At 42.7% G+C, this 18,882-nt stretch overlaps 1 pseudogene; it reads right to left on the reverse strand.

Moving 5' to 3' along the window:
* Positions 1–3,512: 3,512 nt before the first annotated feature.
* Positions 3,513–4,814, reverse strand: LOC131992324 (putative nuclease HARBI1; annotated as a pseudogene).
* Between the last annotated feature and the right edge of the window lie 14,068 nt (positions 4,815–18,882).

An 18,882-nucleotide genomic window follows, 5' to 3' on the forward strand; every position in this document is an offset into this window, starting at 1 on the left:
ATTCTGATATTTATCTTCTGTTGGTCTCCTCAGGACACCAGGCTGAAGGACAACACAGCTCAACAGGTACACAGACAAAATCAGAAAGAAATTGAAGGAACTTTAAATTAAAGAAGAACTTGGAGTTAAGTTTAATTTTTATATTGTCTTTATGGAATTCACTTCTTTGCTGATAACTATCTTGTTTCTATTCAGAGCCTCTCAGGTTGGTGGGAGGAGTCAGTCGATGTGCAGGAACACTGGAGCTGAAACATCAGGGAGAGTGGAGACCAGTAGAGGCCGCTGAGACTTACTGGAACCTGAAGGAAGCAGCCTTTGCCTGCAAAGACTTGGACTGTGGCTCTGCTGTTTCTTTAGCACAGAGAGATGATTCCTCAGAGAGATCTGTGTGGAGGATCTGGCCTTACTGTGTTCAGTCTGGATCTGCTCTGAGGGAGTGTGTAACATCATTGCTCTCTTCCTCCTCCCTGAATCTCACCTGCTCAGGTAAGGCCATCAGTGACACCATGACAGTAATGTACACAGGTTGACTCAAATGCAGCAGCTAGAATGGCAGCAGACTGTCTCCAGCCGTTCTGCTGCTGCAGGAGTCCCCTGGACCGACCATCAACCAGCCTGAAAGAACTCCTTCAGCTTGACAGCTTTCTTGGCCACTGGTTTCCACCAGCTGGTTCTTCAGTTAGTACCTGAGCAGAAGGAACAGAACAGAGAAATATGCAGATGATGATGTTGTGTTGTTGTTTGAAATCATGTTGGAAGCATTCAAAAATGGATAACAACTGTAAAATCTGAACAGACACAGTAAACTCACACTAATGTTTCAATGTAAATAACAAATCTGTGTGGAAACTGTCAGGATGAGAGCTGGTTATCTGCTCGCTGTTAGAAGCCGTGTGGCTACAAAGCTAACAGCTGATTTCTTTGGGCACTGTGTGGCATTCTGGCGACCTCCTGGTATTGTATTGTCTTCCACATGACTTCATGTATCCAGTCATGTCTAGTGTTGTGTGATGATGAAGAGGCTCAGAATAGGATATCTTTGGAGGAGATTTAGTTTGATGCTTTTATGTGTTCTGTTGTTAATGATGAACTAATGTTGGAATTGTGTCTTTTGTCTCTTTGGTTCTCTTCCCTCATATCTCCAGACTCTGTCAGGCTGGTGAGTGGGACCAGTCTGTGCTCAGGCAGACTGGAGGTGAAGTCTGACCAGTATAACCAGAGCTGGTTCTCAGTGTGTGAAGCTGACTTTGACCAGCAGGATGCAGAGGTGGTCTGCAGGGAGCTTGGCTGTGGGGCTCCTTCAGTCCTCCAGGGGGCGCTCTATGGAGAAGTGGAGACTACAATGTGGACCAAAGAGTTTCAGTGTGGAGGAAATGAGTCTGCTCTCCTGAACTGTAGAAGCTCAGGCTCAGATAGAAACACCTGCTCACCTGGCAGAGCTGTTGGACTCACCTGCTCAGGTAGAAGAGGAGCTGCAGCTCTGATTTGGTTTCATTTCATATGGTCATTTCTGTTCTGATCAAACTCACTTTATTCTTTTACTGATGACTCTCTTGTTTCTGTTCAGATCCTGTCAGGTTGGTGGGAGGAGACAGTCGTTGTGCAGGAACACTGGAGGTGAAACGTCAGGGAGAGTGGAGATCAGTGGATGGCTATGACTGGACCCTGAAGGAAGCAGACGTTGTCTGCAGAAAGTTGGACTGTGGCTCTGCTGTTTCTGTACCACAGAGAAAGGGAAAGGTGTCCTCAGAGAAATCTGCGTGGAGGATCGACACTGACTGTGTTCAATCTGAATCTGCTCTGAGGGACTGTGTAAAATCATGGCCACGTTTCACCAATGTGCATCTCACCTGCTCAGGTAAGGCCATCAGTAACACCATGACAGTAATGTACCTAGGTAGTGTTTCCAACAGGATTTAATGAGAGTCGGGGGGCACCTAACCATCTAGGGGGGTCCGGGAGATAATTTTGTACACATTCTAATCATGCCTGAATTTGAAAATAAGGACATTTTTCCGGCGCCCGCCGCGAGCAGTGCCACCACCTCAACCAAGCTCCAGTTTCCCTTACATTTTAAGACAGGTGTACAAGAAAGCTAAAATCACCACTTGTCAACCACTTATAAACTACAATTGGCTTTATGCACAGCTGCACTACTTCCTGAACTTCAGCCAGCTCCTTTGTTTCCTGTCTGCCATTACTGGACAAACTGATTAATCCAGGTGTGTCTGACCTCAGTTGTCACAACAACAATAATCAGACACACCTGGGGCCTATTGCACAAAACTAGGATAAGGGATTAAGCCGGGATATGTTGGTTATCCTGGCTCAACTTATCTGTGATCCGGTTGCACAAAAGCAGGATAGGGGGCAGTAGGATATGTTATGGTATAAGTTACCATGGAGATTTAGTCTGTGGAGCAAACCTGCCCCAGACCAGGTTATGTTCCAGGATCTATTTAATCTCATCCCTTATCTCAGTCAGCAGTCACCACAAACGGACACCAATAGTTATTCCACTGCCCTTTACACATTGTTATCACATAGAACTAGACCCACTGTCATTATTTAAACGTTTGTGATCATTCATTTCAATCATTTTGGATAATTAATTATTTTAGATGATGTTGCAATCATTAGATAATTTACAGTTTCCCATAGACTATAAGGCTTGAGAGTTGTTAAAATGAGGGCCGTGAAGCTTTTTGTGGAATTGTACTTCAGTATAGGTTTCACCAACAAGGAGATACTTAATCTTTTGGCACATCAGCCAGCATCAGATTTTCAGAAGTATCAGGGCTTCAGTGTGTCCCGGTGGCTCACACTGGTAGAACGTTACCATTAAGGCTGAGTCCTTGCTGTGGCGGAGCCGGGTTCGAATCCAGCCTGTGCTCCCTTTGCCGCATGTCACCCCCTTTTTATCTGTCACTTTCAATAAAGCATGAAAAATACCAAAAAAATTATCTTAAAAAAGAAGTATCAGGACTTTAAAAAGATGCAAGACAATACATCTTCTCCACAGAAAGAATCAGTCTCATAAATTTATGACTTTTGTTGTCTTCCTCAATGTGGCCCTAAAACTCGGTCGTATAAAATACACATCCCATATAAATAAATATATACACAAAGTGTAACATTATGTTCCTTTATTGAATAAGGATAAATCAAAACAGGTAAACTATCAGCTCCTTTCAAAACTGAAGACACAGTGACTCTTCAAGATAGAAAGCACAGAGTCAAAGTATATTATACAACACAAGGATAAATACACATTAAAAGGTCTGAATATATTACACCCTGCATGTCTGCACACTGAAATAAATGCAGGACAAATCCATACACATGAAATGAACAGACGAATGATGCAGTAGCCTCCCTGCAGGCTTGTATACACACAGTATACAGCACAATCATCATAAGAGGCCAAATAAATTTAAATAAAAAATAAATAAATAAACACAAATTCCTCTGCCACTGCAGGACATATTTAACTTAAATTGAAAGTATGCATATCAACTAAAATAATTCAACACATATTGCTCCCTCATGAGACGACCACTGTCGTCATCTGGGATTATTGCTGGATTGTCCCAGTCCATGGCTGGGGGCACTCTGGGGGCCCTCTCCTTCCTCAGGCAGGCCACATTGTGGAGGACAGCACAAGCCACAGTAATGTCACATGCCCTCAAAGGGCTGACCCTTAATTTATGAAGGCACTGAAAGCGTGCCTTCAGGAGGCCAAAGGTCATCTCAACTCTGGCCCTGGTCTTGGCATGGGCATGGTTATAGGCCTGCTGTGCTTCCTGGGGGTCAGCGAATGGTGTCAAGAGGAAAGGCTGGCAGGCTTACCCCCTGTCTCCCAGCAACACACCAGAGAATTCACCTGTCAGCACAAAATCTCATCATTACAACATCATTAACAGAGTGACATTCTAGACACAGCCATGATGTAAAAAGTGGTTATTAATGGTTGTGTGGCTCACCTTGTGATAGGCGCTGGCAGATTACAGAGGTCCGAAAGACTCTGGAGTCATGGACTGAGCCAGGCCATTTTGCCACAACATTGCTGATCAGTAGGTCAGCATTGCAGACCATCTGTAATTATAGACAGATGAGGATTATTAAACCAATCAATGCACATTGCAAGCAATGAACAGTTTTCATCAATTGACAATATCAAAAAGCTATATTCACCTGAACATTAATGCTGTGAAAGGATTTCCTATTCACAAAGTCCCCCTCATGGGCACCTGAGGGGGCCTTTATCCTTATGTGTGTGCAGTCCAGTGCACCAATGACATTGGGGAAACCTGTAACACAAAGTAATGAGTATCCTACTATGACTGGTAACAGTTGTCTTGTAATTTGTAGATTCTCTCACCTGCAATCCTATAGAATTCCTCTTTGATGTCACGGAGTCTTCTGTGGCCAGGGAACGAGATGAAAACATCAGACAATGCCTTAATAGCAAGGCACACACGCCTTACTGTGCGGCAAATTGTGGCCTTGTTAAGCTGTTCTGAGTCCCCCACCGAATACAGGAAGCCCCCACTTGCAAAGAACCGCAAGGCCACACAAACCATCTGCTCCACAGTCAATGCGTGGCTCCGTGCTGTGCGGTGTTTTATACTGGGACCCAGCAGTCTGCAGAGATAGCGGATGCCATCAGCTGAAAACCTGTACCTCTCATACAGATGGTCATCAGGGAAGGCAAGGGGGTCCAACCGGTCCCTGAAGACCCTCTCTCGCCTGAAGGCTCTCCTGAGCACAAGTGCTTCCTCATCAATAATGTCATGCAAGAATGGGCACGCCATTGTTAGAGTAGAAAGGAACTCAACACTTTGGGCCTTCTTATAGGCAATTGGCTCATTTGACTTTATGAGGGACACCTTTGCACCCTCACATGCTGCAAATGCTTAGACATGATGATACCCTTTTTTTTTTTTTTTTTTTAAAGTCATCATTACACCCACTACCTTTAAGAATAGATAATGAAACTGTTCCCTCTCCTCATTTTTTAAATGTTTATAATGTTTTTAATGTGATAAGGTGTTTTGATACATCAGGGAAATTGCATTTCAGGGTACATTATGTGCCTCTCTACTAGCCTTAATACAGTCTTTCAACTTCCAACTAATCATAGCACTTAGGATGACAGATGGAAATTCCACAGTACGTGTGCTTTGTGTCATCTCTATGGTAGCCCTAACTGCATACATTAAACAAATAGACAACACAAAAATTCAGATTGACCTTTTATTTAAGATGGATCATCTTCTTTGAGCTAGGGGAGGAACGGAGAATAATGATTAATACATTTGTGTTACAGTCAGCATACAGTGTGCATTGAAGGCATAACTCACCTCCCGCTCAAGTTTTTTTATTTCAAGGTCCAATTTTCTTATGGTCCTCTTTTTTATCTCTGAATCAAGCGCAAGGTCTTCCATCCTTCTTCGCTTGTACTGCATCTCCAGTTGGGACAGCTGTATCTGGCACTTGAGGTGTCTTGCATACAGCTGTCTGATAGCTTGTGAGTTCTGTAAACACATGACAATTAGCACAGCGGGAATTTTGCACAATTGAGTGTCCTTCCATTAATACTCACTATGTCACCAGGCTGGCTTTCCCCCTGTACAGCATCTGGGTCCTGTTACAGAATTAAGAGTTTGTGATTTTGTGTGGGCTCCAAATGATGACTCCTCACCATTGTAGACTGAATAGTACTTTCACAGGCTTGACATGATACCTCATGCCATCTGGAATCCAGAGAGACGGTCTCCTCCTCCTCCTCCTCATCATCATCATCATCAGCAGCAGCAGCAGCAGCAGCAGCAGCAGCAGCAGCAGCAGCACTGGTGCCTTCACCCTATCACATTTAATGGGATTCATATTGAAGCTAGTAAAGAAAACATGCCAGGCCTACAGTATGCCTTTGATGGAGTACTCACTGGATCAGCATCGTCTGGTGCTGGTGGCTCCAACAGTGACACAGTGGTGCCAGAAACTGCAAGGCAATAGGCAAACCAAAGTCAGACAGTCCAAATGGATTCAATATGAATGTGGTTGTGTCCCATGTAGAGATGGAAGAATATACCTTGTATGAAGCGGGTGGCATCTTGGGAGGGACATGTGCTCGTCTCTGTCCCCCCAGGGATCCCCTCCAACACGGGCCTGCCTTTATTCATCCCTAAAGCCATGTCCTCTGCTGGGGTGAGGTCCGCTTTTGGGATCCCACCACCTGTGCCTTTTATATAGTTTCTCTTTTTAATCGCTAAAACAGTACAGACAGTGTGTGAGCAGGCACCTTCTGGGAACAATATGTGCTTGTGCATTGTTAAGTAGTAGTCAGGGCCCTTACCATTCTGCAGAATGTTTTTATATTTTGTTTTAACTTGCTGCCATGTCCGTTTCGGCCCAGTCATGTTTAATCTACATCACACACACAATATAAGAAAAGAACAACTTTATTTATCCCAAAAGGAAATTAAATGAAGCCAGTGAGCAAGAGACCTTGAGTCCTTTGAAAGGCGCTATATAAATTAGAGTTATTACTATTATTAGCTCATCTATTTATCAAATAATTATACAGTCTGTTGGAGTTCAATTTAAACAATTTCACTCATATTTGCAGTCGATTTCAATTAAAAATTCAACTGACTCATTCTCAGAGTACAACTGCGTTTTTTAAATTGTGAATTAAATATTTTGGATTGTAATTGTGAGGTTTCAGCGGAGCGGTGAGTGTGTAGTTGTGTTTACTTACGCATTCAGACGGTCAGCAATACTTTGCCACGCGTTTTCTCTTTGCTTAATAACTGTGGCGGTGTTTCCTTTCTTTTTTATGATTTCTTTGACCTCCTCGTACGCCTCCATCAGGATTTCTCCCTCCGACGGGGTAAAGTACGCCGCTCTACTAGTCATGGTGAATCAATGAATCAGTGATCGGTGGCGGGGTCTATCTGAGGAGCCGCGAGCGCGCACTGATCCAGGATAGGTTTCACCTGGCTTGATGAATCCGTGTCTGCTCATCCTGGATTGGGCTTTGTGCAACCAACTGAGCCTGGACGCTGTTGTTTTGGATTCTTTGAGCCCGGCTCAGTCACTGATCCTGGATGTCTTAATCCTACTTTTGTGCAATAGGCCCCTGGATTAATCCGTTTGTCCAGTAATGGCAGACAGGAAACAAAGGAGCTGGCTGAAGTTCAGGAAGTAGTGCAGCTGTGCATAAAGCCAATGATAGGCCTACCTTTGTTGACATTGACATGCTGTGAACATTCATTATAGCCTAAATGAAAACACAATAGGGTATATATGAAGAGCATTTATTTAAAGGCGTGTTTGCATATTTTCTGTTCATTTAACATTGCTTGTCTTTTATATTTACAATTTTTTTCATTCCACACATTATTTTCATTTCATATTGCTTTACGTTTACAGTTTTTCTTTTCATTTCACATAACTTTTCTTTACTCTTTTAGTGACTTGTTGTACACATTTGTTGCAGACTTTGCATTCTTTAAGACTGTTTTGGAAGGAGTGTATTTGTGGGCTCGGCCAGAGTGGTTCATTTTGCATGAGATTAGAGCGCAAACAGTTCTGTTGTCTAACGACATCCTATTCTCTGTAACAATCTTTCGAACCATGCTAAACACCCTTTCTGAACTTGCATTGCTATGGGGGATGCATAGCCTTCATACATTTTGGCAACTCACTGAACCTCATGTCCTTTCCTACCAGGCCCCAGAACCTGTTGATTCTGTGTTTTTGGGGGAGTTGCTGTCTATCTGTCACCTGGTAGTCTGTAAATTCCTCGCTCATCTTATCCTTGTTCAGCCTCAACTGAGGGAACAGGGCCCCTAGGCTTTTCACTGTAAAGTAAAACAACCGTTTGACTGAACATTGCAGATATAAACAAGTATCAAGTATACTGTGCCAATTATTTTTTTGGTTGTCAATGGGGAACTGTCCCCAGAGGATGTTGTTATGATGTGATGTAAAGCCCTTTGAGACAAATTATTTGTAAAAATGGGCTACACAAATAAAATTGCCTTGCCTAACATCACTAGGCTTTATGTCCAGCTCCACTACTTTTATCTCTCTGTTTCTCTTCTCTCATCTCTCCAGACTCTGTCAGGCTGGTGAATGGGACCAGTCTGTGCTCAGGCAGACTGGAGGTGAAGTCTGACCAGTCTAACCAGAGCTGGTCCTCAGTGTGTGAAGCTGACTTTGACCAGCAGGATGCAGAGGTGGTCTGCAGGGAGCTTGGCTGTGGGGCTCCTTCAGTCCTCCAGGGGGCGCTCTATGGAGAAGTGGAGACTCCAACGTGGACCAGAGAATTCCAGTGTGGAGGAGATGAGTCTTCTCTCCTGGACTGTAGAAGCTCAGGCTCAGATAGAAACACCTGCTCACCTGGCAGAGCTGTTGGACTCACCTGCTCAGGTAGAAGAGGAGCTGCAGCTTCCATTTGGTTCATTTCTGTTCTGATCAAACTCACTTTATTCTTTTCTTCTTTTTTTAAAAAAACTCTTGATTTATTTTGCATTTTACTTATAGACAAAAACATACAAATATCCAAAAAGACAACTAGGAAAGACAAGAAGAAAGTAACGTAGAAAATAGAGTAAAATAAAGTAAACTTAAGTTAAAGGAAAAAAGGGGGGTAGGGGTGGGGCACACCACTCTAGTTGCAGCTTTTATCAATTTCCATTCTGTCTACTACTAGTACTAGTAATTGGCCCAACTTTTTTCGTGTACACAGTCCATTTATGCCACTGTTGGTCCAGGGTCCCCGCTTTTATTCGAACGTTAGTCTTTCCATTGAGTAGATCTCCTCAACAATATCCAGCAATTGTGTTGGGCTTGGAGGGTCAATTTTCAGCCAGTTTCTTGTTATGGCCTTTTTACATGCCAGGATCAGTATTTTGAAGAGGTACAAGTCCTTCTTTTGAATAGTACTGTCTAGAGTCCAGCCCAGGTACATGATCCGGTGGTCCCTGGGTATCCTGTAAGAAAAAATATCTTCAAGAATTTGAACCACTCTGTCCCAGAATCCCTGTAGTTTTACACATGTCCAAAAAACATGAGTGTGATTGTTACTAATCTCCCCACATTGTCTCCAGCAATGCTGTTGTTCACCTAATTGTTTACTTTTGACATGTGGTGTAATGAAAAAGCTAATCAAATTATTCCATCCAAACTCCCTCCATCTTTTAGAGCTGATGGAGGTTTGCTGGATTCTACATGTATAGTGCCAATCACCCTCTGACAGTTTAGTGTTCAGTTCTAGCTCCCATTTCAACTTCACATGCAATGAGTTTCTTCCATTTCGTTCTTGTAGACCTCTATATAGCTTGGAGACAATCTTTTGACAATCCTTTTTTGATTTGTGTCTCATAGAAATGTCTTAGCTGTAAGTATCTAAACATGTTACTATTGTCTAAATCAAATTGTCTTTTGAGTTTTCCAAAAGTTTTAAATGTTTTCCCCTCTAAGAGTGTACACATGGCTGTAATCCCCTTTTCTCTCCACCTTGCAAATGTTATGTCAGTTTCTCCGGAACTAAACTGAGATGTTTGGGGAGGCCAAATTAGAAGTTTACTGTCTTGTTCTAGTTTATATTTTTTAACTGTCTCATACCAGTTCTTAAATGCATCCTCCATGATAGAATCTCCTTCCTTTCGGTCTGTGTTTATTTTTATTATTTCTTAGCTTGGTACTCCAGAGAGCACCAGCAGACAAAGTATCTCATCTGGGCAGCAAAATAGTATTCCTTAAAGTTTGGAACTACAAGGCCTCCATGGTCTTTATCAACTTGGAGCGTTTTAAATCTTACCCTTGGTCTTACCCCTGCCCAAATAAACCTTGATAATTGTTTATCCCACCACTTTATTCTTTTACTGATGACTCTCTTGTTTCTGTTCAGAGCCTATGAGTTTGGTGGGAGGAGACAGTCGCTGTGCAGGAACACTGAATGTGAAACAGGGAGAGTGGAGACCAGTGACTGAAGATGTTAAATTCTTTAGCCCTACCTGGACCCTGAAGGCAGCAGATCTTGTCTGCAGAAAGTTAAACTGTGGCGCTGCTGTTTCTTTAGCGAAGAGAAAGGAGTTCCCCTACAGATCTGCATGGGGGATCTGGCCTAGCTGTGTTCAGTCTGGATCTGCTGTGAGAGAGTGTTTAATATCATGGCACTCTTCCATCTTCCTGCATCTCACCTGCTCAGGTAAGGCCATCAGTGACACCATGACAGTAATGTACCCAGGTTGACTCACATGCAGCAGCTAGAATGGCAGCAGACTGTCCCCAGCAGTTCTGCTGCTGCAGGAGCCCCCTGGATCGCCCACCAACCAGCCTGAAAGAACTCCTTTAGCTTGACAGCTTTCTTGGCCACTGGTTTCCACCAGCTGGTTCTTCACTTATCACCAAAACAACCATCAATGACCTAATGGCCCCAACTGTAAGCAGCTCAGCTCAGCCAGTCGGGGGCTCGTCAGTATTTCCACACCTACGTGGTGTTCATCACCTTGGGCAACTTCTTAAAGGGATAGTTCAGAATATTTGAAGTGGAGCTGTATGAGGTACTGACCTACAGTCAGTGTATTACCTGCAGTAGATGACGGTCTCCCAGCTTGGAGAACCAGATGCTCCAGACAGGAAGCAGACTGCAGATTGGAACTGTTAAAAAAGCTTATTTAAATTACCTAAACAAAGGCCCACCCTAACAATGTTATACATGTTTATAGGTGCGTTTCCATTAGGTACTTTTCCCACTAGTGAGCCGCTATGTGTGTGGCTTGGGAGAGAGGATACGCCCATCTTCACCGGTTAGCGGCTCAGGTAGTGGCTCAGAAAGTGTCTGCCTTGGGTAGGTTCTTTCTGAGCCGCTACTGACCGGCAAGTTTGCGCATGCGTGATTCATTTGCAGACTGGACGCTGAGGGGTGGGAGAGACTGGGCCTTGTGATGCTTTGGGATGGCACCAGCTACTCGTTTAGAAGAGGAGGAACGAGTCTCCAAAAGTCTCCAATAACACCAGAAAAAGTGTCTCTAGAGGTTCTGAATAGTCTAGAGACAAAGAGTCTCTAGAGGTTCTGAATAGTCTAGAGACAAAGAGTCTCTAGAGGGTCTGAATAGTCAAAATATAGAGACAAGGAGTCGATAGAGGGTCTGAATAGTCGCTAAGTTGGCAACACTGCTTGCCTCGTCGGTCTGTTGTCACATTAACTCCGTTGGTTAGCCACTACAAAAGTACCTGTATGGGAACAGAGGCCGAGCGGAACTAACTAGTGGGCGGAGCCAAAACACTCAGCCACTTTCCAAAAAGTACTCAGAAAGTACTCAGTCATAACACGTCTTATGTGTACGCTATATTATTGATCTGTGCACCAATTTTTGTTGCTACACAAAGCCGTTTCATTTAGCACTACTTTTTGTCAGCCATAGAACTTCCATGTTCCTACACATAAGCACATGTTTATGCTTCGTGCACTGCTGTAGATCAGCTGGTCAGAATCCAGTCACTAGTTTTTATAAGAGATAACAAATACAAGAAAATCAAAATGAGGGATTATGACAGCGACAATGAAATGCCATTCAATATGGAGACAAAATATCTTCAAGAACCGGAAATTACAGAAGAAGATCTTTTGCAGTTTGAAACTGAACGGGCTGAAAGAGAGAGAGGGGAAACTTCTGTGGAAAAAAGACACCAAAATGAAGCCCAAGAAGAAGCCAAAGCTACCTGATGGCTCCACTGTGTAAACTGTAAACTGCCTACAGACCTACAGAGAGAGCTGCTGCTGACACGACTAGGACCTGTTTCTGTTTGATTCGGACCAAAATAGTCTGCTGCACTCGTGCATAGGAACATGGAAGTTCTACAGTTGAGGAAAAATAGTGCCAAATAAAACGACTGTGGATAGCAACAAACATCAGTGAACATATCGTTAATTCAGCGTACACACAAACGAGTATAACATTGTTAGGGTAGGCCTTTGTTAAGGTGGTTAGAATAAGTTTTGTGTTGTAACTGTCAGGATGAGAGCTGGTTAGCTGATAGTCAGCCGTGTGGCTACGGAGCTAACAGCTGATTCCTTTGGGCATTGTGTGGAGTTCTGGTGACCTCCTGGTTTTGTTCTGTCTTCCACATGACTTCATGTATCCAGTCATGTCTAGTGTTGTGTGATGAGTAGAGGCTCAGATCAGGATATCTTTGGAGGAGATTTAGTTTGATGCTTTTATGTGTTCTGTTGTTAATGATGAACTGATGCTGGAATTGTGTCTTTTAACTCTCTGTTTCTCTTCTCTCATCACTCCAGACTCTGTCAGGCTGGTGAATGGGACCAGTCTGTGCTCAGGCAGACTTGAGGTTAAGTCTGACCAGTATAACCAGAGCTGGTCCTCAGTGTGTGAAGCTGACTTTGACCAGCAGGATGCAGAGGTGGTCTGCAGGGAGCTTGGCTGTGGGGCTCCTTCAGTCCTCCAGGGGGCGCCCTATGGAGAAGTGGAGACTCCAGTGTGGACAAAAGAGTTCCAGTGTGGAGGAGATGAGCCTGCTCTCCTGGACTGTAGAAACTCAGGCTCAGATAGAAACACCTGCTCACCTGGCAGGGCTGTTGGACTCACCTGCTCAGGTAGAAGAGGAGCTGCAGCTTTCATTTAGTTCATTTCTGTTCTGATGAAACTCACTTTATTCCTTTTCTGATTACTTTCTTGGCTCTGTTTAGAGCCTGATAGTTTCAGGTTGGTGGGAGGAGACAGTAGCTGTGCAGGAACACTGGAGCTGAAACATAAGGGAGAGTGGAGACCAGTGAATCAACGTTTCTCTGGCTGGACCCTGAAGGAAGCAGCCGTTGTCTGCAGACAGTTGGATTGTGGCTCTTCTGTTTCTGTGGGAGACGGAAGGACATCCTTAGCCAAAGATGTGTGGGGAGTCATATTTCGCTGTGTTCAGTCTGGATCTGCTCTGAGGGAGTGTGTATTAATAATTCACTCTTCCTCCTTCCTGCAGCTCACCTGCTCAGGTATACCTATCAGTGCCGTTATCTATAACAGTAATGTTTCCAGTTTGTTTCTCATCTGTTATAATGGCAGTCAGTGATGATGACTTTCTTTAGTGTAGATAAGTGGACTTGTTTCTGGAAGGGTCAAACACAGAATAGCCAGGCATTCCTGCTCACACAAGGTATCGGAAACCTGATTTATTCAGGTCCTGTCCCCTGGCCAATAAGCTATCCTGACCCCAAACCATGTGAGGTCAATGCTGAACCTGAGAGCAGTGGGTTCATAGTCAGCTGACAGCTAACATCTGACTCATGACATCACATCCTGTTTTGGGTGCATTTATGATTTTTCCAACCCAGTTTATCTAAAACAGTAAATATCTGCTTCATGAATGACTAGACTGTGCTGTGATCGGCTAGTACGCCTTGCCTTGACTTAACATTACTGGCTGCCAGCTGACAATTTAAGCCTTAAATTATCTTTGTACCTCCATGAATTAAACTCACAGATGCTAAGTTAGTTAGCGGGCTAGCTCTATCCTTTCGTTCTACACTGGTTACAGAAAATGACAAAATTTGCCGAACAGCAGATTGGTGGTCATAAAATGTGATCTGACCTGCATCTAACTGCCCATTATAGACAATCACAATGTGCTTAACCTACCACACAAACAATTTCACATTTGATATAAAACATTTTTTACAACCTGTACTTTCTTTCAAACCTGAGGGTAAGAAAGATTAAGATAAAGTGAGCAAAAATGGATTATTTAATATTCCATTGTAAATAAAACTGATATCACTACTGTTAACAAGAAAAACAAACAACTACCGTTAATTTGCATTTGTTGGTAAAGTTCATATGAAAACTTTACAAACATACTTTTACTTTTAGAGAGCATTTTTTTGCCAGAGAATGCAAATGAAAAAGTTTGACATTATCTGATAAATCAAACATGTTAATGTATCAAATACTCAATACAAAAAAACAGGCCACTACTCATGAGAGATGTAAACACATTGACCACACTGACAGTGTTTATATAACAGGAACATCTAAGTGTGGTTTGTTGGTCATACAAACACAAGTTTCCCAGGTAGTTTAGAGAAGTTCACTTCAGACCACAGAGAGTGAAAATCATCTTTAATTGAGCAATTTAACAAAGTCTTTAGTCTTCAACAAGACTCAAAATTAAAGAAAATTGTGTTAAAATTGTACAAGTCAGTTAGTACAAGTCAGTTAGTTAGTTAGTTAGTTAGTTAGTTAGTTAGTTGCAGCTGTAATTCACTTTCCTCAGAATGACACTGTTGATTTTGACACCTGTCGGAAACAACATGACCACACTGACGTCTCCGTCTGCCCTGAAACCACAGGCCTGTAATGTGCCAGCTTCTTATCAGATGATCAGTTTCACAGAAATGCAGCTCAGAGGAGTTCACTTCGGTCAAAGAGTGGTTGGGTCTGAGCAAGATGGTTTGTAGCCAGGATTTTATTTCAGTGATGCAGTTGGCGAGGTTAGAGTGGGTGGCAAAACTCCTCAAAAAACCCTTTTAACAGGAAAAAAAGAAGAAACCTCCGGGAGAGGTAAAGTGTGAGAGGGGAGAGGGACGGAGGATAGAGGGAAAGAGAGAGAGAGAGAAGAACAAGATGAGCAATGCCAACAATAATAGCACTAACCCTACAGTAAAGTCTGTGACTAATGAAGGTTGATGTGGTGCTGGTAGATCCAGTCAAATGACAGCGGTACTAACAGTATTAATAGTAATAATAGAAAGAATAGGACTAATGATTATAGTCAAAGTAGCAGTGAAAGTAAAATGACAGCAGAAGTGTCTGTAGCAGGACCATAGCAGGTGCAGCAACAGTCCAGACACAACCATGGTCCATTCTGTTCAATGTGTCCTATTTATCTTCTCTCTGTATTTACAGACTTTTTGCATCAGCCCAACATCTCTGCGTCCTCCTCCATGGACGAGGTCTCTGAGGCCCAGCAGCAGCAGCAGCATCAGGAGGAGTTTCAGGTGTTCAAGGGCTCCAACTTCACCATCAGCTGCTCCATCCAGCCACAGTACCCAGGAGGCTCCTTCCAGCTCTCCTTCACCTCCTCCAACTCTGCGATCAACTATACCCAGCCAGCTGTCAATCACTCTGCCCACTTCCTGTTTCCTGCTGCAGAGCCCGCCCACCAAGGAAGCTACAGCTGTGTTTATCACGTCTACGTTTTTTCTCGTAACTTCTCCTCCGAGAGCCATCAGCTCACTGTCTCTGTCTCAGGTAAGCTGAGTTTACAGGTTTGGAAAAGATGATCCGAACTACGGGAAAATAATCAGGTGACAACTAGGGCTGTCAAAATAGCTCCAAAATGACGTTCGAATATTCACTCTAAAAAACACATATGTATGAATATTTGCGTATGTGCATTATGTCAATAACAGGAGGATAAACTAATATGAGACATAACTACTTGTATTGGTATTTTTATTTAATTTTTTAATATATAACACACCTACACATTACACATGAAGTAAATTAACTAACTGTAAAACTTAGGCCTCTCTTGCTCGCCCGCCTTTCTCTCTCTCTATGCGTGATGCGCGTACTGATTTAAATAAACAATTTAATACCATGTTTCTGTCATTGAACGCTCCTCACTTTCAGCAGTGAGTGACGCTGTGCACGTGCAGCCCACATCACTGTTAGGTTTCAGGGATCATTTTCAAAAGAGAATTTTGTTCTCAGTTACAGAGAAAATAAGCAAGAATAAGAACTTTTCAGTTTCTCTGTGTGGAGATCAAAGATTGTGGAGTACCTGAGCAGAATGAACAGAACAGAGAAATCTGCAGATGATGATGTTGTGTTGTTGTTAGAAATTATGTTGAAAGCATTTAAAAATGGATAACAACAGTAAAGTCTGTGACTAATGAAGGTAGATGTGGTGCTGGTAGATCAAGTCAAATGACAGCGGTATTAACAGTAGTAATAGTAATAATAGAAAGAATAGGACTAATGATAATAGTCATAGTAGTGTGTTGGGAATTTAGGAGGCCTCATGTATTAATTAATTATACCTTGCATGCGGCGTCAAATATGTAAAAAGAAGGTTATCATAAATGCTATCCCTCCCATAAGGATATCAGATATGTAAGGATGAACCTGAGCAACACTTGTGTGGATATCACGGTTCAAAAGTGTGTTTAGATGGCTATAAGAATTATTAATAACTTTCATAAATAATTATTAATTATAATAAATGATATGACTTGATATGATGATTTACTCTAAGTCATCTCTATCGGGGCACCACTTAGGAAAATATAGCCAATTCACTTAAATCAGTCTCATAAAGTTAGTAAACTATCAATTTGGAACACTGATTAATAATTAACTTAATAATTATAATCAAATTACCATATTTATATTTAGTAATGGTTGAAGGAATTTGGAATACTTTTCATAGAAGACTTTGACATATCGTTCACAGTGTACATCATTAAATAGACAGCATGTATGTTCAAAAAGGTATTTATTCTAAATAAACAAAGTAACGCAAACAAAAGGCACACAATCTATGGAGTATAGATTTATACAAGGTCTTATCTAATGTAGGCCAATATCACAACAATTATACTTAAATACATAAACCAAAAAATTGATTAAAGGTCAAATCATTTGTACTTAAAGTCCTTGCTGAATTTGTTATCAAGGCCCAGTTACATTCCTCATAGTCAAGTTGAGAAAGGGTAGGAGTCATGTCAGAGAGGGCTTCGGTTTGGTTTCAATAATTTGCCGTCATGCAGATTAAGTTTCTGGTTCGCCCTTGTTGTTGAGGAAGTCTTCTCTGGCGTTTGCAATGATATTACTCCTTATTTGAAAAGGAGTCTTTCTGAAAAGGCCTCACCCTGAGATGCGGGGGTTCTCTGCAGGAGGTGAGCAAGAGGTGGATAGGGTTCTTGTCTCTGGGGAACCCAGAGCTCTGTATCTCTCTGAGGCCGGTGGAGAAAGAGAGAGATTAGAGGTGTGCTGGGTTTTTTACAGTAGACCACCTATGGTGTCATAGGTCTCCTGACCAATTAACTCATCTGTAGGTGTCATTAACGCAAGGCATCCTGGGAGAGAGGCATCTCTCTGTTCCTTGTAAGATGCCCAAACTGGAGTGGAGATCTCTGGAGAGCCAAAATGAAGGTGGATGGAAATGTTGCTGCATTTAATCCACATCAGTTCAAATTCACAAATGAACCCAAGATTCACCTGTGTTATGATCACAACAAGTGAAAGTAGAATGACAGCAGAAGTGTCTGTAGCAGGACCGTAGTGTGAATGTGTGTATGTGAATGTGAATTTATCATCTCTCTGTATTTACAGACCTTTTGCATCAGCCCAACATCTCTGCGTCCTCCTCCATGGATGAGGTCTCTGAGGCCCAGCAGCAGCAGCAGCAGCAGCAGGAGGAGTTTCAGGTGTTCAAGGGCTCCAACTTCACCATCAGCTGCTCCATCCAGCCACAGTACCCAGGAGGCTCCTTCCAGCTCTCCTTCACCTCCTCCAACTCTGCAATCAACTACACCCAGCCAGCTGTCAATCACTCTGCCCACTTCCTGTTTCCTGCTGCAGAGCCCGCCCACCAAGGAAGCTACAGCTGTGTTTATCATGTCTACGTTTTTCCTCATAACATCTCCTCTGAGAGCCGTCAGCTCTCTGTCTCTGTCTCTGTCTCAGGTAAACTAAGTTTACAGGTTTGAAAAAGGATTCAAAAGGATGATTCAAACTGCGTGAAAATATTCATGTTGTTGTTGTCGAAATTCCACTGTGACTATTGTTATTGGGTTACATGGCATACAGTAACCAAACTTGTACAATGTGTACAAACAGCAACCAATATACTGTTGGACTCATTGAGTTGTGTGATGTGGTCACTGTCCAGGTGTTTCAGATCCAACACCACTTATCATCAAAGTGGTCGTCCTGCTGCTGACTCTTCTGTTGCTGAACGCTGCCCTTTACTTCTACCGTAAGGTACTGACTGTGTGTTGTTTCTTGGTTCAAGGTCAAGGTCACGTTTATTTCTAGAGCACCTTATATACAACCAAGGTTGACCAAAGTGCTTTACATAACTGAAACTGGTTGAAAGGAGTGATGCAGGAAGTCATATCTGAGTGCTGTCATGTCTCTCCAGGCCACCAGGGGGCAGAAGCCGAGCAGACGGGAGAACATGGAGATGGATTATTATAACCTGGGTGTTCCTGCTGCTGAGGGAGGGCTGGCTGAAGAGGAAGCAGCTCAGGGGGCAGAGGAGCACCCAAGAGGCAACCTCCAGGCCAGTGCTGAGCACCTTCAAGGTTAACATCTCACGTTCAGTGTTAATAAGAATATAATTGCTGTCGTAGCAGTCAAGGTGAACAGCACAGATGTGTTCTGCATGTCGTGCTTGGATGCCAATGTAGGCTTACAAAGCCAGGAGCAACATTTGTAAACGGCCTTTGCAGTCCGCCGACTGCTGAGTGAGCAGAGACATATAGAGGCGTAAACAGTGACGTAATGACATGGCTCTCTAGTCTGTGGAAAATTGTATTATTCAGTACACCAGTGATACTGGAATTTGTTTACTGTGATATGCAGTTTTTGAAATATTAAGAGATAATTTTGGGAGAAAAATAGTCAAACAAAAAACGGGTAACAAAACCGTACGTTTCCCTGTGATTGACAGGTTGTTACCATGTCAATGTCTGGTTCAGGTGTTTTTATCTATGAACTCTTTCACAGTGTGTGTTGTCACTTCATCAAAGTTAATTGTAATATTTGTAACATTTTTCTTCTGGTACTAAAGACATAAGAAGTCAGCTGTTTATTTTTACACTTAGCTAGTGCTAGCTGATTCCTTAGC

The sequence above is a fragment of the Centropristis striata genome, chromosome 19 (assembly GCF_030273125.1).
Source record: "Centropristis striata isolate RG_2023a ecotype Rhode Island chromosome 19, C.striata_1.0, whole genome shotgun sequence".
Classification (NCBI taxonomy): domain Eukaryota; kingdom Metazoa; phylum Chordata; class Actinopteri; order Perciformes; family Serranidae; genus Centropristis; species Centropristis striata.